Source organism: Oncorhynchus keta, chromosome 9, assembly GCF_023373465.1.
Source record: "Oncorhynchus keta strain PuntledgeMale-10-30-2019 chromosome 9, Oket_V2, whole genome shotgun sequence".
Classification (NCBI taxonomy): Eukaryota; Metazoa; Chordata; class Actinopteri; order Salmoniformes; family Salmonidae; genus Oncorhynchus; species Oncorhynchus keta.
In genome coordinates this window covers 11,781,534-11,806,439 of record NC_068429.1, presented here as the reverse complement: position 1 = coordinate 11,806,439, position 24,906 = coordinate 11,781,534, and positions in this window count along the sequence as shown.

Sequence of the window (24,906 nt, the reverse complement as noted above, 5' to 3'; positions counted from 1 at the left end):
TGTGGAACATGCATGACAAGATCAAACGCAGGAATGCATTTCAATTGAACAAATAATGATTGGGTTGTCTTGATCAGATCATGAAAAGCACATCTTAATGCAAGGACTATAAATATGCCTTTTTTGAGAAAGGGAATCCACAAGACTAGAACCTGTGACCTTCCAGTACCTAGCCTAGTGCCTTTTATTTATTTATTTCGGCCAAGTTCTTGTTTACAACTGTGACCTGGCCAAGATAAAGCAAAGCAGTGTTACACATGGAATAAACAAACATAGTCAATAACACAATAGGAAAAAAAGTCTATATACAGTGTGTGCAAATGAGGTAAGATAAGGGAGGTAAGGCAATAAATAGGCCATAGTGGTGAAATAATTGCAATTTAGCAATTGAACATTGAAGTGATAGTGCAGAAGATGAATGTGCAAGTAGAGATACTGCAGTGCAAAGGAGCAAAAATAGAAACAACAGTATGGGGATGAGGTAGTTGGATGGGCTGTTTACAGATGGGCTATGTACAGGTGCAGTGATCTGTGAGCTGCTCTGACAGCTGGTGCTTAAAGTTAGTGAGGGAGATATGAGTCTCCAGCTTCAGTGATTTTTGCAATTCAATTCCAGTCAGTGGCAGCAGAGAACTGGAAGAAAAGGCGGTCAAAGGAAGAATTGGCTTTGGGGGTGACCAGTGAGATATACCTGCTGGAGAGTGTGCTACGGGTGGGTGCTTCTAGGGTGACCAGTGAGCTGAGATAAGGCGGAGCTTTACCTAGCAAAGACGTATAGATGGCCTGGAGCCAGTGGGTTTGGCGAAGAATATGAAGCGAGGGCCAGCCAACAAGAGCATACAGGTAGCAGTGGTGGGTAGTATATGGGGCGTTGGTGACAAAACGGATGGCACTGTGATAGACTGCATCCAATTTGCTGAGTAGAGTGTTGGAGGGTATTTTGTAAATGACATCTCTGAAGTCAAGGATTGGTAGGATAGTCAGTTTTACAAGGGTATGTTTGGCAGCATGAGTGAAGGAGGCTTTGTTGCGAAATAGGAATCTACAAATACCTAAGTCAGAACCGTCCAGAGTAGTGATGCTGGACATGCGTGCAGGTGCTGGTAGCGATCGGTTGAAGAGCATGCATTTAGTTTTACTTGCATTTAAGAGCAGTTGGAGGCCACGGAAGGAGAGTTGCATGGTATTGAAGCTCGTCTGAAGGTTAGTTAACAGTGTCCAAAGAAGGGCCAGAAGTATACAGAATGGTATCGTCTGCGTAGAGGTGGGTCAGAGAATCAACAGCAGCAAGAGCGACATCATTGATGTATACAGAGAAAAGAGTCGGCCCGAGAATTGAACCCTGTGGCACCCCCATAGAGACTGCCAGAGGTCCGGACAACAGGCCCTCCGATTTGACACACTGAACTCTGTCTGAGAAGTAGTTGGTGACCAGTCATTTGAGAAACCAAGGCTGTTGAGTCTACCAATAAGAATGTGGTGATTGACAGAGTGGAAAGCCTTGGCCAGGCCTATGAATACAGCTGCACAGTATTGTCTCTTATCGATGGAGGTTGTGATATCGTTTAGGACCTTGAGCTTGGCTAAGGTGCACCCATGACCAGCTCGCAAACCAGATTGCATCGCGGAGAAGGTACGGGGGGATTCGAAATGGTCGGCGATCTGTTTTGTTAACTTGGCTTTCGAAGACCTTAGAAAGGCAGGGTAGGCAGGTTCTGGTCCTCCACGGGCACCAGTTACATTTTCCCACATGTTTAAACTGTTCAGCCCGAAACTGAAAAAGTTGGTAGATTAGAAATGTAATTTAGGTAAGAATTTTGAGTAAGGCTGGAAAACAAATGTCGCAAATGGGATTTGAACTGGAAACCTTGCGGGTCACACGTAACACCCTCCCATCCACCTCCAACCTGCGAGGCCTCTTACAATTTGACTCTCACCTGTGAACTCCACTCACTGACCTGTCACTCTAAGCCTTGCCCACTGAGCTTCCATCCAATCAACTCACCCGACAACCTCCGGAGGTGGTCATGAAGTTCGAATCACAGTCAGTTCTTAAAAGCCTTGTTTATACCGGGTGTTAACATAACATGGGTACTTTCTCTTGAACCTATCCACATTTTGATGCCCACATTATAGCTGTTGCACCTACACATGGTATTAAATTGGTCTCTTATTCGTACACTGTGTGTCCTCTAAAATCATTGACAGGTGACGCTCTTGATTTAGGGGATTAATATGTGTCAAAATAAATAGATACATATTATTTTGTAAGAATCTGAAATTATTTCTATCCATGGAGGGACCAGGAAATCGAGTGACAATATTTCACAGTGGACGGATAAGAGACATTTTACTATCTTGTCACTATCTTTTTGAGAGATTAGAATGTGGTCCTTCTGTAGCTCAGTTGGTAGAGCATGGTGCTTGTAACGCCAGGGTAGTGGGTTCGATCCCCGGGATCACCCATACGTAGAATGTATGCACACATGACTGTAAGTCGCTTTGGATAAAAGCGTCTGCTAAATGGCATATATTATTATTATATTAGGACACACGATACATGTTACAGCCATATATATCAGTATCAGGCATATTCTCCTTAAACTGTTCTTTGCCAATGTAACAGTATAATTTTAAACCGTCCCCTCGCCCATACCCGGACGCGAACCAGGGACCTTCTGCACACATCAACAACAGTCACCCACGAAGCATCGTTACCCATCGCTCCACAAAAGCCGTGGCCCTTGCAGAGCAAGGGGAACTACTACTTCAAGGTCTCAGAGCAAGTGACGTAACCGATTGAAACGCTATTTAGCGCGCACCGCTAACTAAGCTAGCCGTTTCACATCCGTTACACCAACTTCAATGGTGTGGCATAGTATGTAGTGTCTGGAGTAAAAACTAAGACCTAGATTCAAACAGATAAATCATTAACCAGCGATAGCAGACACCAGGTGTGTAGGAGGTGGAACTGCTTGCAGACACTGCTTGGAGCTGTCAAATTGGTGAGCAGCTACTCTCATTGCCACAAAGCCACACCCGCCATACTCAAGTTAGAAGTTCAGAATGAGAAAGTGTAGAGTATATAGAAATATTTACAGTCTAATTGAAAAATCATTATAAATAAAGATTTCTATCAGCTTAATCGAGATGTATATTTTTTATCTTACATTCTAGTGTTCCAACTTGTAAACAAGACTGCATTGGATTTATTTGAATATGACTGCAGCCAATGGTATTGTCCGCTTTAGGTATAATGCCAGGAACCACTTGTGGATTTAACAGCTCTAACACAGTTCCAACACCATCAATACATTAGCTATGCGGATGTTATTAATTGGACCCTAAATCCCCGCTAGTGATAATTTCTGTGCAACACGGCATTTGTGTGGTTTTTTTTGTTGTCGTTACCTTTATTTAACCAGGCAAGTCAGTTTAGAACAAATTCTTATTTTCAATGACGGCTTAGGAACAGTTGGGTTAACTGCCTGTTCAGGGGCAGAACGACAGATTTGTACCTTGTCAGCTCGGGGTTTTGAACTTGCAATGCTCTGACCACTAGGCTACCCTGCCGCCCCATCTCCATATGTTCAATGGAGATACAAAATTAGTACGCAATAAGGATTAATAATACATGTATTGCTTGTCAAATGCTGTCCTATAATCCCAAATAAAATACAGAAAATAGAATATTGGGAAATTAAAAGAAAAGTTGGCGTTGGTTGCACAGAACGGGAGATTCTGGGCAGAGGGCAAAAGTTATGTTTTACTTGGCCCTGGTGGTTGATACTGATATCAATAGTGTTTTTGTTCTGGTACCCCTACAAACATAAATTATGAAGAATTCTAAGATGGTAGTTTACTAGGGGCTCATTGGGCTGACAGTGTGATTCATGGGATATGTTCCTACTGCTGACTAACAGAGACTCCTCAGAGATACATTTGCCCCCATTGTTTAACTTTCAGTGACAAGCGACAACGAGAATGGACAATGATCTGCCTTCTGTCTGTTTTGAATTCAAAAATATAACTTTTAAAATTGTTATGAGGCTGGTGTTATTATCTTTTATGTTTTTGGGGTCTGAATATTTAATAGGATTAACTGAGGACATGCAGTTGGTTCTAAAACACAGTGTTTCTCTTCCTGCAATTGACCATAATGCCCTATAGTTCACAACTCCATGATATTGTTCCTGTGTCCTCAGCGTTTTGTCAGTTTCATGGACATGCCCGGGCATGTTCCCTGGATACATGCACTGTCCACATTCCTGTCATACATTCCTCTTGACATAATCAGCAAATAGATTAGGTAAACGGGTCAATTGCATGCATAGTAATCATTTCATATCAAACTGATTATGGCAGTAGGCAGATTATGTAATAGTCATGTAAACACTTCACTTAAATTGGCCAAAGTAAGCATTCGACGATTTAAAAATATGGTTTTCTGAGCATTCTGTCCAATTATTAAGACATGTACATACCTTAAAAGGGCAGTCAGCAGTTGCTACATCCATTTTTGGACGTATTAACATTGCATGCCAACTGCCGGTAAACCCCACAGAAGAAGAGGCGAGCTAGTACACACCGCTAGAGTGTCCTTAGCCCCCGCCTGTCAGATACTGTTCTGCTAACGGCAGGCGAGGACAGGTGTTCGGCAGGCAGGAGCAAAGGACACTGTGTGTTAGCTTAGCCAGTTTGTCCTAAGGAGGACTCCGGTACACAGCAGGCAGGAGGCGGGCACGACACCATGTGCTAGCTAACTAGCAAGCTAGCTAGCACAGTGTCACCCCCGCCTCCCCCTGCTGTGTACCAAAATAGCTAGCGGTCGGCAGGTGGCATCATCGGGAGACAGTGTCTTTTGCCCCCACCTGTCGGGCACGGTTTTCTCCGGTACACAGCTGGCGGGAGGAGGGGGTGATACCGTGTGCACAGTATCGCTAATTAGCAGGCTTGCTAGCTCAACAGGAACCAATGGGATGCTTGAGGTGGGGCGTTCCTGTAGATGCAGGAACGTGCTTTAGCACGAGTGAAGTGAGTTCGGAAACAACTGAGTGTATGCATCTTATAAAGTTTGTGAAAACTACTTCTATGTCCGTACTCAGAATCAAATATGAATGGTTGCTGTGGTAAAACGTTTATTTGCATGATTTCACATGTATCCATGTAAACAGGAATATTAGCGAAATCGTTCTTCTTGCAAAGCATGTAAACGTTTTAATCAAATTATTTTATTAATCGGACCATCCACAATAATCTCATTATTGTGTAAAGTGGTTAACATAGCTAATGTACAAAAATCAGTGGGAGTCAAAGTTGTTTTTAAATGGAATGCAGCTGATTGGTACTGTTGACGTTGTGTTGGGGTTGACATCCATACAAACATTATTATCCGATTTTTACATCAACATAGTGTGTAATAAACATATAAACAATAGCCTAAATGTAGGATCATTTTGATGGGGGGAGATTCGGGACCTTTCCTCCACGTCCCTTTCCCTGTCGAGTTCAATTGACCTCTACCGCATCTATACCTTGCTTACACATTGTATTGTAATGACCTGACTAGATCATAAATGAACAATTGTCCAGACAGAGGCTTGAGTTTGCGAATTGACGGTTTATTAAACCAACTTAACACAGGCTACTGTTTGGGTCGCCAAATAGATGACAGATAACCCACAAGCCAATCGTGACCTTCTCTTGTGAAGCCCAGACGTAAGAGAGAGAGAACAAAGGCTGAACCTGGTCTTAACTTCCAATGCTCCACCCCCCTGCCCAACCCCCCTCCACGCCACTCCGCCAACCACCAGGATGCCCGGCATCAGAACATTCCAGGCATTCCCGTGATTGGCAGATAGCAGGTTGATTGACATGTCGGACCCCGCGAACACCGGGTACTGGTCAGTACAACACAACCACCTCCTAGCCTAACACATAACACACAGCTGTCTGTGCGGGTCGCTACAGTATCATTATCTCTGGTGTAGCTGACTAACTGAAGAGGATTGCACTTTAGGGACTAGGGTGAATCCCCACTTGACAGATAATGAGGTTAAAGCCAGTGAAGTCAATCAACAGCCTTCTGAATACATGAGGAACTTAGCCCCTCTTGGCTGAGATGCTTGAGCTGACATCTGCAGCATTTACCAATTTGCTACAGCAGGAAAAGCATCATGCAGCAACAGGAAATTATTTTAAGAAGGTCATACCAAGGATCATTTAGCTATTTGTTTTTGAATTTTAAGACCTCTTAAAGTATAAAAAATATATACACTTCCGTTCAAAAGTTTGGGGTCACTTAGAAATGTCCTTGTTTTTGAAAGAAAAGCTATTTTTTTGTCCATTAAAATAACATCAAATTAATCCGAAATACAGTATAGACATTGTTAATGTTGTAAATGGTTATTGTAGCTCAAAACGGACTATTTTTTTAATGGAATATCTACAAAGGCGCACAGAGGCCTATTATCAGCAACCATCACTCCTGTGTTCCAATGGCACATTGTGTTAGCTAATCCTGGTTTATAATTTTAAAAGGCTAATTGATCATTAGAAAACCCTTTTGCAATTATGTTAGCACAGCTGAAAACTGTTGTGTTGATAAAATAAGCAATAAAACTGGCCTTCTTAAGACTAGTTGAGTATCTGGGTTTGATTACAGGCTCAAAATGGCCAAAAACAAAGCACTTTCTTCTGAAACTCGTCAGTCTATTCTTGTTCTGAGAAATGAAAGCTATTCCATGCGAGAAATTGCCAAGAAACTGAAGATCTCATACAACGCTGAGTACTACTCCCTTCACAGAACAGCGCAAACGGGCTCTAACCAGAATAGAAAGAGGAGTGGGAGGCTTCGGTGCACAACTGAGTAAGAGGAAAAGTACATTAGAGTGTCTACTTTGACAAACAGACGCCTCACAAGTCCTCAACTGGCAGCTTCATTAAATAATACCCGCAAAACAACAGTCTCAACATCAACAGCGAAGAGGCGACTCCGGGATGCTGGCCTTCCTGGCAGAGTTGGAAAGAAAAAGCCATATCTTTGATGGGCCAATAAACATAAAAGATGGGCAAGAGAACACAGACACTGGACAGGGGACTCTGCCAGCATCCCGGAGTTGCCTCTTCACTGTTGACATTGAGACTGGTGTTTTGCGGGTAGTATTTAATGAAGCTGCCAGATGAGGACTTGTGAGGTGTCTGCAAAAGGGTTTTCTAATTATCAATAAGCATTTTAAAATGCTAAACTTGGATTAGCTAACACAACATGCCATTGGAACGCAGGAGTGATGGTTGTTGATAATGGACCTGTGTACGCCTATAGTATGTAGATATTCCATTAAAAAAATAGCTGTTTCCAGCTACAATAGTCATTTACAACATTAACAATGTCTACACTGTATTTCTGATCAATTTGATGTTATTTTAATATTTGAAACAAAAAATGTTATTTTCTTTAAAAAACAAGGACATTTCTCAGTGACCCCAAACTTTTGAACAATGTGAAGCAAAAAATGTTGGTGCGGACTGCTATTAGCCCATACAAACACATTGAATAACAGATTCACTACATGGAACAACACATAGTCCCTCCCAGTTTGTTCTGAAGTGTCTGTCCTATATCTGAGAGATATCAGGAAACATTTGTTATTTTTGTATTTATTTTTTACATATACAGTACCAGTCAAATGTTTGGATACACCTACTCATTCAAGGGGTTTTCTTTATTTATACTATTTTCTACATTGTAGAATAATAGTGAAGACATCAAAACTATGAAATAACAGATATGGAATCATGTAGTAATAAAAAAAAAGTGTTAAACAAATCAAAATATATTTTATAGTTAGTTATAGTTATAGTTATAGAGATTCTTCAAAGTAGCCACCCTTTACCTTGATGACAGCTTTGCATGCTCTCGGCATTCTCTCAACCAGCTTCATGAGGAATACTTTTCAAAAACAGTCTTGAAGGAGCTCTCACATAAGCTGAACACTTGTTGGCTGCTTTTCACCAGTTTCACCAGCAAAGCACCTTCACACCATCACACCTCCTCCTCCATGCTTCACGATTGGAACCACACATGTGGAGATCACCCGTTCACCTACTCTGTGTCTCTCAAAGACACAGCAGTTGAAACAGAAAATCTCAAAGTTGGACTCAGACCAAAGGACAGATTTCCACCGGTCTAATGTCCATTGCTCGTGTTTCTTGGTCCAAGCAAGTCTCTTCTTCTTATCTGTGTCCTTTAGTAGTGGTTTCTTTGCAGCAATTCGACCATGAAGGCCTTGATTCATGCAGTCTCCTCTGAACAGTTGATGTTGAGATGTGTCTGTTTTTTAAGCTGCAATCTGAGGTGCAGTTAACTCCAATGAACTTATCCTCTTCTGCAGAGGTAACTCTGGGTCTTCCTTTCCTCATGAGAGCCAGTTTCATCATGGAGCTTGATGGTTTTTGTGACTGCACTTGAAGAAACTTTCAAAGTTCTTGACATTTTCTGGATTGACTGACCTTCATGTCTTAAAGTAATGATGGACTGTCATTTCTCTTTGCTTATTTGAGCTGTTCTTCTGTATACCACCCCTACCAAATAGGGCTCCCAAGTGGCGCAGCCGTCTAAGGCACTGCATCTCAGTACTAGAGGCGTCACTACAGTCCCTGGTTTGATTCCAGGCTGTATCACAACCGGCCGTGATAGCCAGTTTGTGACAAGGATTGATGAGTTGTGCTGAGATGCCGTTCCGCTCACCACTGTTGTACTGCAACGTTATTTGTCTGTTTGTGGCTCGCCTGTTAGCTTGTACAATTCTTACCATTCTCATTCAAACTCTCTCAACAACGAGCTGTTTTCGCCCACAGGACTGCCGCTGACTGGATGTTTTTTGTTTGTCGCACCATTCTTGGTAAACCCTAGACACTGTTGTGAGATACTGGATCTGGCGAGCCTGGCACCGGCGATCATACCACACTCAAAGTCGCTTAGATCACTTGTTTTGCCCATTCTAACATTCAATCGAACAGAAACTGAAGGCCTTGATGCCTGTCTGCCTGCTTTATATAACAAGCCACGGCCACGTGACTCACTGTCTGTAGGAACGGTCCATATTCGTGAATAGGGTAGTGTACCTAATAAACTGTCTGGTGAGTATACACAGTTTACATACACTTAGGTTGGAGTCTTTAAAACTAGTTTTTCAACCATGTCTTGTTAACAAACTATAGTTTTGGCAAGTTAGTTAGGACATCTACTTTGTGCATGACACAATTCGTTTTTCCAACAATTGTTTACAGACAGACTATTTCACTTATAATTCACTATATCACAATTCCAGTGGGTCAGAACTTTACATACACTATGTTGACAGTGCCCTTAAACAGCTTGGAAAATTCCAGAAAATGATGTCATGGCTTTATAAGCTTGCTAATTGACATCATATGAGTCAATTGGAGGTGTACCTGTGGATGTATTTCAAGACCTGCCTTTCAACTCAGTACCTCTTTGCTTTATATCATGAGAAAATCAAAAGAAATCAGCCAAGACCTCAGAAAGAAAATTGTAGACCTCCACAAGTCTGGTTCATCCTTGGGAGCAATTTCCAAACACCTGAAGGTACCACGTTCATCTGTACAAACAATAGTATGCAAGTATAAACACCATCGGAACACGCAGCCGTCATACCGCTCAGGAAGGAGATGCGTTCTGTCTCCTAGAGATGAACATCCTTTGGTGCGAAAAGTGCAAATCAATCCCAGAACAACAGCAAAGGACCTTGTGAAGATGCTGGAGGAAACAGGTACAAAATATCTATATCCACAGTAAAACGAGTCCTACATCGACATAACCTGAAAGGCCGCTCAGCAAGGAAGAAGCCACTGCTCCAATACCTCCATAAAAAAGGCAGACTAAGGTTTGCAACTGCACATGGGGACAAATATCATACTTTTTGGAGAAATGTCATCTGGTCTGATGAAACAAAAATAGAACTGTTTGGCCATAATGACCATCGTTATGTTTGGAGGAAAAAGGGGAGTCTTGCAAGCCGAAGAACACCATCCCAACTGTGAAGTACGGGGGTGGCAGCATCATGTTGTGGGGGTGCTTTGCTGCAGGAGGCACTGGTGCACTTCACAAAATAGATGGCATCATGAGGTAGGAAAATGATGTGGATATATTGAAGCAACATCTCAAGACATCAGTCACAAAGTTAAAGCTTGGTCGCAAATGGGTCTTTCAAATGGACAATGACCCCAAGCATACTTCCAAATTTGTTGCAAAATGGCTTAAGGACAACAAAGTCAAGGTATTGGAGTGTCCATCACAAAGCCCTGACCTCAATCCCATAGAAAATATGTGGACAGAACAGAAAAAGCATGTGGGAGCAAGGAGGCCTACAAACCTGACTCAGTTACAGCAGCTCTGTCAGGAGGAATGGGCCAAAATTCACCCAACCTATTGTGGGAAGCTTGTGGAAGGCTACCCAAAACGTTTGACCCAAGTTAAACAATTTAAAGACAATGCTACCAAATACTATTTGAGTGTATGTAAACTACTGACCCACTGGAAATGTGATGAAAGAAATAAAAGATTAAATAAATAATTCTCTACTATTATTGTGACATTTCACATTCTTAAAATAAAGTGCTGATCCTAACTGACCTAAGACAGGGAATTTACTATGGTTAAATGTCAGGAATTGTGAAAAACGAAGTTTAAATGTATTCGGCTAAGGTATATGTAAACTTCCGACTTCAACTGTATCTATTATGTGTGAGTATATGTTAGGAGAATTATGTTCTCATGGTTCATAATCTGAACTTCAATTAGAATTCTCGGTCTGTGACCCAGAGGTTGTAAGGTTCTGGTTGAAATGAAACAGTCCACAATAATCTGTTACGTTTGTTCTCGAGAGCTCTGCTCATAATACCATGTACATTAGTTTATATATCACATATAGCATCATAGCGCCCTAAATGTCCCTCCTCCTCTCTGACAATGACAAAGCTGCTTTTCAATTCCATTCCAACACATACATATTGCTTATCATGTGCTACCACATTATACACAATCCACTGCAAGTCCAATGGTTTCTCCCCTCCCTGAATGGGAGCGAGACATTTTTCCTGTTGTTAGTTTCACTGTAGTCACAAGTTGTCTGTTAACACTTCCTCTTTACCTATGTACAAACATTCTTCATCAGACAGGATCGAATTCTGTTAGTTATAGTTCTACGTTAAATTTATACATCATTTAGTCATTATTCATAAAAATCCCAGAATGCTTTGGAACAGATTTCCAAACTTAAATCCACTTGGAGCTGATTATAGCTGGTGTTTTTATAAAAAACTAAAAAACTTGGGGGGCCAAATAAAATAACCGACAGCTGGGGAACCCTGGTATATATTATACTCTATATACAGTAACTACTATTAACATGTATGACTAATGTCCACACTGTAATTAACCACTTCTAGTGATACGTGCCACGCATGTTCACAAACAAACAGCTCCATCAATGAGGTGAAGTGACACACAATGCAGAGGATTCAGTGAAAGTAAAAGGATGTAGTAAGTGACAGGAGGAAGATGAAGGAAAGGCAGTATCAAACGTGATCTTTGACCCTGGGCATTAGACAAATGGGGCATTTACCTTCTACTCCAACAAGTTCCCAGCTGTCAACTTCGCACAGAGGAGCAGAAGGAGGCATTTAACAGAACTATTACATCTTGCATATTTGAACATGTACATCGCATACATTATTTATGATGTGCATATGGGTCTTTCTATAAATAATGGGGCAAATATGGGACATTGGGATCAACATTTAAATTATTTTCATGCAGTTCCACATTTGAATAAAAGTGAATATATGCAAATTGCCCCTAACCTATTCAACAACATAGGCCAAGGACTCTACATCCTTTAAGCAGGGTTCATAGACATTGGAAAGTCAAATTCAAGGAAATTTTCAAGTACCTAATAGTACTTTTCATGGACCTCAATGTTATATAATTGTATAATTTCAATAATAGGGCCTGATATAGAAACCCCCCTGACTAAATAGACTATTGGATGCATGCATGCCAGTATTTTTGTCGCCTGTGGCCGATGCAGGCACACATAATAAAGCACATAACAAAGCCATGAATAGTGGTATAATTAATCTCACCATTGCTGTTTATATAATGAGAAAGTGACCAAAAGCCAGCTACAGACATCTATATCGGTTCACTAATACTAGTAAAGGCCCAGTGCACTACTTTTGTGGAAGAAATATATACGGTGCATTTGGAAAGTATTCAGACCCCTTGACTTTTTCTATATTCTGTTACATTTCAGCCTTATTCTAAAATGGATTCAATTATTTATTTTTCTCATCAATTTACAAAGAATACCCCATTATGAAAAGGTGGTACATTCAATTGATTGGACATGATTTGGAAATGGACAAACCTGTCTATATAAGGTCCCACAGTTGACAGTGCATGTCAGACCAAAAACCAAGCCATGAGGTCGAAGGAATTGTCCGTAGAGCTCCAGAACAGGATTGTGTCGATGCACAGATCTAGGGAAGGGTACCAAAAAATGTCTGCAGCATTGACGGTCCCCAAGAACACAGTGGCCTCCATCGTTCTTAAATGGAAGAAGTTTGGAACCACCAAGACTCTTCCTAGAGCTGGCCGCCCGGCCAAACTGAGAAATCGGGGGAGAAGGGCCTTGGTCAGAGAGATAACCAAGAACCCGATGGTCACTCTGACAGCACTCTATAGAGTTCCTCAGTGGAGATGGGAGAACCTTCCAGAAGGACAACCATCTCTGCAGCCCACTTGGAGTTTGTCAAGATTCTCTGGTCTGATGAAAGCAAGGCCTGAATGCCAAGCATCAGAAACCTGCCACCATCCCTACGGTGAAGCATGGTGGTGGCACCATCGCTACGGTGAAGCATGGGGGTGGCAGCATCATGCTGTGACGATGTTTTTCAGCAGCAGTAACTGGGAGACTCGTCAGTATCAAGGCAAAGATGAACGGAGCAAAGTACAGAGAGATCCTTGATGAAAACCTGCTCCAGAGCGCTCAGGACCTCAGACAGGGGTGAAGGTTCACCTTCCAACAGGACAGCGACCCTAAGCACACAGCCAAGCCAACGCAGGAGTTCTGAATGTCCTTGAGTGGCCCAGCCAGAGCCCGGACTTGATCCAGATCTAACATTTCTGGAGAGACCTGAAAATAGCTGTGCAGCAACACTCCCCATCCAACCTGACAGAGCTTGAGAGGAGAAGAATGGGAGAAACTCCCCAAATGCAGGTGTGACTAGCTTGTAGCGTAGAAGACCCTATGCTGTAATTGCTGCCGAAGGTGCTTCAAGAAAGTACTGAGTGAAGGGTCTGAATACTTATGTAAATGTTATATTTCCGTTTTCTAAAAACCTGTTTTTGCTTGAGCATTATGGGGCATTGTGTGTAGATCGATGAGGGGGAAAGGAAAAAATAATTTCATACATTTTAGAATAAGACTGCAGCGTAACAAAATGTGGGAAAAGTCAAGGGGTCTGAATGCTGAAGGTACTGTATTATTCAGATTTTTCAGGGAGTGCTGCAGCACCCTCAGCACCCCTATTTTCCATGGCTATGTAGGCTAGGATATCTTGAAATCTTTGAATGGAATTGATGGAGAGCAAGATTTAAAGCAACGATATTTGAGTGAAAGGCTGTTTTAAAACTGCAGCTGTAATTTTAAAAAACTATCTTTACAAGTAAAAAAATATGGTTACCCCAAAAGCCAGATGGAGATGTGTAAATTAGACGCGCATTCGGTCATTTTATTACTGTAGCATAGGCTATGCTGCAGTAAATGTAAGCCTACCTATCACAATAAAAAAGTTGCAATGATGAGATAATACACTAAATATACAATAGTATGTGGACACCCCTTCAAATGAGTGGATTGAGCTATTTCAACCACACCCGTTGCTGACAGGTGTATAAAATCGAGCACACAGCCATGCAATCTCCATACACCAACAGTGGCAGTAGATTAGCCTTACTAAAGAGCTCAGTGACATTCAGCGTGGTACCGTCATAGGATGCCACCTTTCCAACAAGTCAGTTTGTCAAATTTTGCCCTTTTAGAGTTGTCCCGGTCAACTGTAAACATCCCAAAGGTAAGTGCTATTATTATGAAGTGGAAACATCTAGGAGCAACAATGGCTCGCTGAGTGCTGAAGCACATAAAAAAAAAAATCTGTCCTCGGCTGCAACACTCTGGAAGCAACGTCAGCACAATAACTATTCGTCGGGAGCTTCATGAAATGGGTTTCAATGACCGAGGAGCCGCACACAAGCCTAAGATTACCAAGCACAATGCCAAGCATCAACTGGAGTGGTGTAAAGATTTCCGCCATTGTATTTTGGAGCAGTGGAAACACATTCTCTGGAGTGATGAATCAAGCTTCACCACCTGGTAGTCCGACAGGCGAATCTGGGTTTGGCGGATGCCGGGAGAATGCTACTTGCTCTAATGCATAGTGCCAACTGTAAAGGTTGGTGGAGGAGGAATAACAGTCTGGGGCTGTTTTCATGATTCAGGCTAGGCCCTTCAGTTCCAGTAAAGGGAAATCTTAATGCTATAGCATACAATTACTTTCTAGACGATTCCTCCTGTTACAGCATGACAATGCCCCCGTGCACAAAGCGAGATCCATACAGAAATAGCTTGTTCGAGATCGGTGTGGAAGAATTTGACTGGCCTGCACAGGACCCTGACCTCAACCCCATTGAACACCTTTGGGATGTTTTGGAATGCCGACTGCAAGCCAGGCCTAATCACCCAACATCAGAGCCAAACTTCACTAATGCTCTTGTGGCTGACTGGAAGCAAGTCCCTGCAGCAATGTTCCAACATCTAGTGGAAAGCCTTCCCAGAAGAGTGGAAGCTGTTATAGCAGCAAAGGGGGGACCAACTCCATATTAATGCCCATGATTTTGGAATGATATTTTCAACAAGCAGGTGTCCACATACTTTTGGTCATGTAGTGGATAGGAACTGCACTCCATACAGGTATGGGCTGTCTATCCCCACCATGAGCATTGATGATTGATCATGCAGAGAGAAGACCGTAGAGAAGCCAGATTTAGACATTGAATTTCCATAGAACAGTTCCATTTCATGTCATGCTGTTGATGAAATTCATTAGAATTTCCTGGTTTCTCCCTGAGTTCTATACCTCACCTGAATCTGATAATGAATAATGTGGCTGTTGATCAAGTTGGGGAGACCAAATTACTTGGTGTTACCTGTGGTTTTGGGAGGTAACCACCATTCAACACTACTTCACATCAACTGACAGAATACCTATCCCAGTGGGGAAAATGTGGTTACAATGACATCATTATTGGCCTTTCTAAGGGAGTTTTTCCTAGCCACTGTGCTTCTACACCTGCATTGCTTGCTGTTTGGGGTTTTAGGCTGGGTTTCTGTACAGCACTTTGAGATATCAGCTGATGTAAGAAGGGCTACATAAATACATTTGATTGTTTTTATGATGTCATGGTCAGATTGTATACTATACTTGTATACTATACTAGTAGGGTAATGTAAAACTTTTGTTAACATCTCTTTAGCAACCAGTGACCTTGACAAACAGACCAGAAACGTTCACAGATAACCAGCATATTCATTATTTTCCATGACATCTTGATATTTTCATGAAAAATATATCTTTACTCTGGTGGTAACAGTGACCAGTTGGTAATCTGGTTATACAAAATATTCTCAACCAAGAAAACAACCAGAAAAATGACATCATCAAGATGGCATGTCTTGACCTTGGGACTATAAGGTCCTAGCTGACATTTTTTGTCAAAAATGAGTTAGTCACATATAGTTGATCTTTATATGGTTATTCATATGTCTGTGAAGTTGAATGTTTTAAGTGAAAAACTAGAATGTTCTATCTGCATAAATCCATTTGAATGTCTACTTCAGAAGTGTCAGGTGGAATCGTATGGTTGAACCCAGGTTGACATTTCAGAGCCCTAAGGTTCTATCTGCGATTGCACCCCCCTAAATTATTATATATATTTTTTTAGGTACCGTTAAAGGTTAAGACCTTAAATGATTATGAAAGGAGAATTCACTACAAAAAAGTCTGAGATCTGGGATGTAAAAATGTTGATGCTCAATATCTCAGAACGATGCTTTGCGCAGATAGAACCTTATCGTCCCAAGGTCTCGATGTGAAACATTTTGCCCATTGCGATACATATTTTGAAATGAATTTGATAGAACGCTTAGAACTTCACATTTCAAAGTGGGAAATGGATCAAATATAAAATATGACTGTGAAATTGATAAAAGGTTCAGGTAAAGGTAAACCCAGTGGGGAGAACAGTCTGAAATCTAAGCATTGACATAAGCAGTCAGTTCAAGATTATTATTATTATTATTTAAGGTAATTTAACATACTATGTGAATTGACACTTTTATCATCTGATAGGAAGTCACAAGGAAGAAGTGCAAGCCATAAAGAATGCATTTATCTGGGATGTTTTAAAAGCCTGACAAGGAAGGGTGCAGTAGTATTTCCTCAGAGCCCTTGACTGCTCTGCCTAGATTCCAGTTTATCTAAATCACTTGAGTGCACAGAGTTTCTGAGTTCAAGTGTGTGAAGCCCAAACAAAACAAGAAAGGAGGAGAATGCGGACCCCTTGGGGAATTCCAGATACATTTTCTATCAGATACACAGCTACGGTATGACTAGAAATGTGTACACAGAGAACAACTAGTTCTGGCCAACAAAACCTTTAACTCTTTGCCGTTTAACACTTTCTGGAACACTGTCACAATACTATGCCATTTTAATTCACAATGCTGTTAGTTACAGCACATTGTTGTTGATATTGGAAGATGAAACAAAACATGGGAGTGTTCCATTTTAACGGCTAAACCATTAACCAAAGATTAACAGCTTTAATTGTGAAATATGATACATATTTGACCCTTTTTTATCATCCTAGATTAGGATACAAGAGCTCTTCTTCACGATTTTCTGTGGGAGAGGAACAAGATTATGCACTGTGGAAAGAATGAATCTTCCCCAATATTCCTAAATCTCTTCTTCAACATAGTCCTGTTAAAGGCCCATCTCTGTCTGAGTGTCAGGGATGTGCTTAGATGCTCCATTGCATTTGGTACAAATCATTCCCTAAAACTAAGAGCATTGCATTTGGTACAAATCATTCCCTGAGTTCTATACCTCAGCTGAATCTGATAATGAATAATGTGGCTGTTGAGAAAGTTGGGGAGACTAAATGACTTGGTGTTAACTTAGTCATGGTCAAAACATATTGATTCAATGGTTGTAAAGCCAGGAATAGGTCTTTCCGTTACAAAGAGATGCTCTGCTTCTTTGACACCACACTCCACAAAGCAAGTCCTGCAGGCTCTAGTTGTATCTTATCTTGATTATTGTCCAGTCATATGGTCAGGTGCTGCAAAGGACCTAGTTATGCTGCATCTGGCCCAGAACAGAGTGGCACATCTTGTGCTTCACTGTAATCAGAGGTCTAATATCAATACTATGCTGCCAGTCTCTCTTTGCTAAAAGTAAAGATACTGACTGCATCACTTCTTTTTACAAGAAACATTGATGTGTTGAAAATTCCAAATTGTTTTCATAGTCAACTTACACACAGCTCTGACACACACACTCACCCCACCAGACATGCCCCATTAAAGAAAACATACAGTATTATATAGAGCCATGATTGCATGGAACTCCCATCTCAGATTGCTCAATTGAACAGCAAACCTGGTTTTAAAAAATCTGATAAAGCAACACCTCACGGCACAATGCCTCTCCCCAATTTGCCCTTAAATATTTTTGTGTGTGTATTGATATGTAGCCTACAGCGCCTTCAGAAAGACTTTTCCATATTTTGTTGTGTGACAGCCTGAATTTAAAATGGATGAAATTGAGATTTTTTTGACACTGGCCTACACACAATACCCCATAAATGTCAAAGTGGAATTACGTTTTTAGACATAACAACTGAATTAAAAATAAATAGCTGAAATGTCTCGAGTCAATATGTATTCAACCCCTTTGCTATGGCAAGCCTACATAAGTTCAGGAGTAAAAACTTGCAAAACAAGTCACAGAATTAGTTGCATGGACTCACTCTGTGTGCAATAATTGTGTTGAACATTACTTTTGAATGACTACCTCATCTCTGTACCCTACGTATACAGGTCTTTGGCTTGCAAGCCTCCCCCTTTTTCCTCCAAACATATTGATGGTCATTATGGCCAAACAGTTCTATTTTTGTTTCATCAGACCACACCAAAAAGTACGATATTTGTCCCCATGTGCAGCTGCAAACCATAGTCTGGCTTTTTTATGGCAGTTTCGGAGCAGTGGATTCTTCCTTGCTGAGCGGCCTTTCAGGTTATGTCGATATAGGACTCGTTTTAGTGTGGATATAGATACTTTTGTACCGGTTTCCTCCAGCATCTTCACAGGGTCCTTTGCTGTAGTTCTGGGATTGAACTGCACTTTTCGCACCAAAGTACGTTCATCTCTAGGAGACACAATGCGTCTCCTTCCTGAGAGGTATGAAGGCTGCGTGGTCCCATGGTGTTTATACTTGCGTACTATTGTTTGTACAGATGAACGTGGTACCTTCAGGTGTTTGGAAATTGCTCCCAAGGATGAACCAGACTTATGGAGGTCTACAAAAAAAATCTAAGGTCTTGGCTGATTTCTTTGGATTTTCCCATGATGTCAAGCAAAGAGGCACTGAGTTGAAGGTTGGCCTTGAAATCCACAGGTACACCTCCAATTGACTCATACGATGTCAATTAGCCTATCAGAAGCTTCTAAAGCCATGACATCATTTTCTGGAATTTTCCAAGCTGTTTAAAGGCACAGTCAACTTAGTGTATGTAAAATTCTGACCCACTGGAATTGTGGTACATTGAATTATAAGTGAAATAGTCTGTCTGTAAACAATTGTTGGAAAAATGACTTGTGTCATGCACAAAGTAGACGTCCTAACCGACTTGCCAAAACTATAGTTTGTTAACCTGTTAGTCCACTAGGGGCATTATTTCATTTTTGGATAAAAAGACGTGCCCGTTTTAAGCGCAATATTTTGTCACGAAAAGATGCTCGACTATGCTTGGAATTGATAGTTTTGGAAAGAAGACACTCTGACGTTTCCAGAACTGCAAAGATTTTCACTGTGAGTGCCGTTGAACAAAAGCTTCAGGCAAAACCAAGATGTTTGAGCGCCCAGGAAATGAACAGGATTTCTGAAGCTACGTTTTCCATGATCGCCTTATATGGCTGTGAATGCGACAGGAATGAACGGACACTTTCTATCGTTTCCCCAAGGTGTCTGCAGCATTGTGACGTATTTGTAGGCATATCATTGGAAGATTGACCATAAGAGACTACAATTGCCAAGTGTCCCGCACGGTGTCTGCGTGGAAATTGGTGCGCAAAAGTCAGCTACCAGTATTTTTCCATCCGAATCAGAGAAGAATGCAGGCTTCCAGGGACGGCATTTCAATAAAGAGATATATGACAAAACACCTTGAGGATTGATTCAAACAACGTTTTCCATGTTTCAGTCGATATTATGGAGTTAATTCGGAAAAAAGTTCAACGTGGAGGTGACTGAATTTTCGGTTAGTTTCGGTAGCCAAATGCATAGTAACAAAACGGAACGTTGTGCCCTACACAAGAATCTTTCAGGAAAAACTGGACATCTGTTATGTAACTGAGAGTCTCCTCATTGAAACATCTGAAGTTCTTCAAAGGTAAATTATTTTATTTGATCCCTTTGCTGGTTTTTGTGAATATGTTGCGTTCTAAATGCTAACGCTAAATGCTAAGCTAGCTATCACCACTCTTACACAAATTATTGATTTTCTCTGGTTCTAAAGCATATTTTGAAAATCTGAGACGACAGGATTGTTAAGAAAAGGATAAGCTTGAGAGCAGGCATATTTATTTCATTTCATTTGCGATTTTTAGAAATCGCTAACGTTGCGTTATGGTAATGAGCTTGAGGCTGTAGTAACGCGACCGGATGCGGGATGGGGCGGACTACAAGACATTTTTGGAGTGGTTGAAAAACTAGTTTTAATGACTCCAACCTAAGTGTATGTAAACTTCCGACTTCAACTGTATGTCCGATACATTTATGGGGGGTCAATTAAGGAAGACATCCTCTTCTGCAAACCACTGGAAACCAGGAGAACAGGAGAGGATATTTTTAATGTACTGGACAGCTTTGTGACATCAAATGGACTTTGGTGGTCAAGATGTGTTTGTATCTGTACTGATGGCACAAAAGCCATGACAGGGAGACATAGTGAAGTGGTAATGAGCGTGCAAGCAGTTGCTCCCGACACCACTTGGGTACACTGCAGCATCCACCAAGAGGCTCTTGCTGCCAAGGGAATGCCTGACAGCTTGAAATATGTTTTGGACACCACAGTGAAAATGTTTAACTTTGTTAAAGCAAGGCCCCTGAACTCTCGTGTATTTCCTGCATTATGCAATGATATGGGAAGCGACCATGTAACGCTTTTACAACATACAGAAGTGCGCTGTTCATCAAGGGGCAAAGTATTGACACGTTTTTTTAAATTGAGAGACGTGCTTAAAGTTCTTTACTAACCATTATTTTGTAAAAATGTTTTTGTAAATGTTACCCCTTTTTCTCCCCAATTTAGTGGTATCCAATTGTTGTAGTAGCTACTATCTTGTCTCATCGCTACAACTCCCGTACGGGCTCGGGAGAGACGAAGGTTGAAAGTCATGCGTCCTCCGATACACAACCCAACCAAGCCGCACTGCTTCTTAACACAGTGCGCATCCAACCCTTAAGCCAGCCGCACCAATGCGCCGGAGGAAACACCGTGCACCTGGCCACCTTGGCTAGCGCACACTGCGCCCAGCCCACCACAGGAGTCGCTGGCGCGCGAGACAAGGACACCCCTACCGACCAAGCCCTCCCTAACCCGGGCGACGCGAGGCCAATTGTGCGTCACCCCACGGACCTCCCGGTCGCAGCCGGTTACGACAGAGCCTGGGCGCGAACCCAGGGACTCTGATGGCACAGCTGGCGCTGCAGTACAGCGCCCTTAACCACTGCGCCACCTGGGAGGCCCTGACCATAATTTTCAATTGTCTGACTGCTTTGCATGATGACGAGTTTCTCATACGACTGGCCTATCTGGGTGATGTTTTTTTCTCGCCTGAATGATTTCAATCTAGCATTACAGGGACCTCAACTATATTCAATGTCCGGGACAAAATTGAGGCTATGATTAAGAAGTTGGAGCTGTTCTCTGTCTGAATTAACAAGGACAACACACAGGTCTTTCCATCATTGTATGATTCTTTGTGTGCAAATTAACTCAAGCTTACAGACAATGTTAAATGTGATATATAAACCCCCTTTTTCTACCCAATTTCATGGTATGCAATTGGGAGTTACAGTCTTGTCTCATCGCTGCGAAACACAACCCAACCAAGCCGCATTGCTTCTTGACACAATGCCCACTTAACCCAGAAGTCAGCCACACCAATGTGTCGGAGGAAACACCGTACACCTGGCAACAGTGTCCCTAGTGCGCGATGAGACAAGGACATCCCTGCCGGCCAAACCCTCCCCTAACCCGGACGACGCTGGGTCAATTGTGAGCCGCCCCATGGGTCTCCCGGTCATGGCTCGGCTGCGACGGAGCCTGGATTCTATCCCAGAATCTCTAGTGGCACACATGCGAGGCAGTGCCTTATATTGTGCCACTCGGGAGACTGAAGTTGGAGCTATTATCTTCTCTGTATGAACTTCTTATGGCTGGGGGGCAGTATTGAGTAGCTTGTACATTATACATTATACAAATATTCCAAAACATGCAACAAGGGACTATAGTAACACTGCAAAACATTTGTCAAAGCAATTCACTTTTTGTCCTGAATACAAAGTGTTATGTTTGTGGCAAATCTAATACAACACATTACTGAGTACTACTCTACATATTTTCAAGCATAGTGGTGGCTGCATCATGTTATGGGTATGCTTGTAATCGTTAACGACTGGTGAGTTTTTCCAGAATAAAAAATAAATGGAAGGGAGCTAAAGCCCATGCAAAATCCTAGAGGAAACCCTGGTTCAGTTTGCTTTCCACTAAACACTAGGAGCTGAATTCCAAAAACTTAAACCACAAGGCCAAATCTACACTGGAGTTGCTTACCAAGAAGAGAGTGAATGTTCCTGAGTGGCCGAGTTACAGTTGACCTAAATCTATTTAAAAATCTAATGTCAAGACCTGAAAATGGTTGTCTAGCAATGATCAGCAAACAATTTGACAGAGCTTGAATAATTTTGTCATACAATCCAGGTCTGGAAAGATCTCAGAGATTTACCCAAACAGACTGACAACTGTAATCGCTGCTAAAGGTACATCGACAAAGTATTGACTCAGGTGTGTGAATAATTGTTTAAATTAGATATTTCTGTATTTCATTTTCAATAAATTTGCAAAAAATTATACAAATTTGTTTTCACTTTGTCATTTTTGAGAATTGTGTTTAGATGGGTGATAAAAAAATCACTTTAATCAATTTTTTATTCAGGCTGTAACGCAACAAAATGTGGAATAAGTCAAGGGGTATGAATACTTTCTGTGTGATGTTTCAAATTAACGTAGTTCTGTTCTCGAGTTGTTCTTCTCTATTAATGTTCTGTATTATGTCGTTTCATGTTTTGTGTGGACCCCAGGAAGAGTAGCTGCTGCTTTCGCAACAGCTAATGGGGATCCTAATAAAATACAAAATACCATTCCCCTGATGGGTGAGAGGATAACCCCCAGGAGTCCAATGAAAGTGTTTATCACTGTTATTTCTACAGCTGTTGCATAGTTGCTAGGGTAACTTCATAGGAAAAGACTGCAGAGATGGTCAGAGATGTTCACAAGGTTCAGTGGAAGATCAGGGAAAGAAACAAAATCTGAGAGGATTTAGACAACTAACAGCAGCGAAAACAAAACATTGCTAATATATGTAAATATATACAGTACCAGTCAAAAGTTTGGACACACCTCCTCATTCAAGGGTTTTTCGTTATTTTTACTATGTTCTACATTGTAGAATAAAAGGGAAGACATGTAGTGACCAATCAAAAGTGTTAAACAAATAAAAATATGAGATTTGAGATTCTTCAAAGTAGTCACCCTTTGCCTTGATGACAGCTTTGCACACTGTTGGCATTCTCTCAACCAGCTTCACTGGAATGCTTTTCCAACAGTCTTAAAGGAGTTCCCACATATGCTGAGAACTTGTTGTCTGCTTTTCATTCACTCTGAGGTCGAACTCATTCTGAACCATCTCAATTCGGTTGAGGTCGGGGGTGATTGTGGAGGCCAGGCCATCTGATGCAGCATCATCATGTCCTGTTGAAAAACATGATAGTCCCACAAAGCGCAAACCAGGTGGGATGGCGTATCGCTGCAGAATGCTGTGGTAGCCATGCTGGTTAAGGGTGCCTTGAATTCTAAATAAATCAGTGTCACTAGCAAAGCATCTCCACACCATCACCTCCTCTATACTTCACGGTGGGAACCACACATGTGGAGATCATCCGTTCACCCACTCTGAGTCTCACAAAGACACGGCGGTTGGACCCAAAAATCTCAAATTTGGACTCATCAGATCAAAGGACAGATTTCAACCGACATGTTCTTTGCTTGTGTTTCTTGGCCCAAGCAAGTCTCTTCTTATTATTGGTGTCCTTTAGTAGTGGTTTCCTTGCAGCAATTCGACCATGAAGGCCTGATTCACACAATCTCCTCTGTACAGTTGATGTTGAGATGTGTTTGTTACTTGAACTCTGTGAAGCATTTATTTGGGTGGCAATCTGAGGTGCAGTTAATTCCAATGAACTTGTCCTCTGCAGCAGAGGTGACTCTGGGTTTTCCTTTCCTGTGGCGGTTCTCATGAGAGCCAGTTTCATCATAGAACTTGGTTTTTGCAACTGCACTTGAAGAAACTTTCAATGTTATTGAAATTTTCCGGATTGACTGACCTTCATATCTTAAAGTAATGATGGACTGTCATTTCTCTTTGCTTATTTGAGCTGTTAATCACACCTGTTAATTGAAATGCATTCCAGGTGACTACCTCATGAAGCTTGTTGAGAGAATGCCAAGAGTGTGCAAAGCTGTAAGCATGTCAAAGGGTGGCTACTTTGACGAATCTCGGGTATATTTGGATTTGTCTAACACTTTTTTGGTTACTGCATGATTCCATACGTGTTATTTCATAGTTTCGGTGTCTTCACTATTACTATACAATATAGAAAATAGTAAAAATAAAGAAAACCCCTTGAATTAATAAATGCAATATATATTTGCAAACTATTATAAAAAGGGCTTTAGAATATTCTAAATATTCCCTCAAACAATCGAATGTCTTCCGAAGAGATTTGTATCAAAGTGCTTGTTCTCTTCAGCTGATCTTCTTGGAATTGAAACATATTAGTCTGAAATGCCTGAAAGAACCGGCAGCATGTCATCCCAGCAAAGCTATCCCTGGACTCTTTCAGTGACAAACAAAGGGAATACAGCCTTGACCACAGCTGTTGGAATGTTCAGAAAAGTCTAGCATTCATTATTGGATGTCCTTTTGAAATTTGTCTGACAGAGTGAGAAACCATCGATTGGTTCACTACTGTTTATGACCTCCGGTCTCAAAAACTATTCTACTCTGTTTTTGATATAAAGAAATAGAGTTTTTAGCTGTCAGTGTGTGTGTGCTTACCTGGGTGCGGGCATGTATTTATGCTGCAAATACAAATTAAATCAATCTTGCTCCATTAATGGTCAGAGTTAAAAT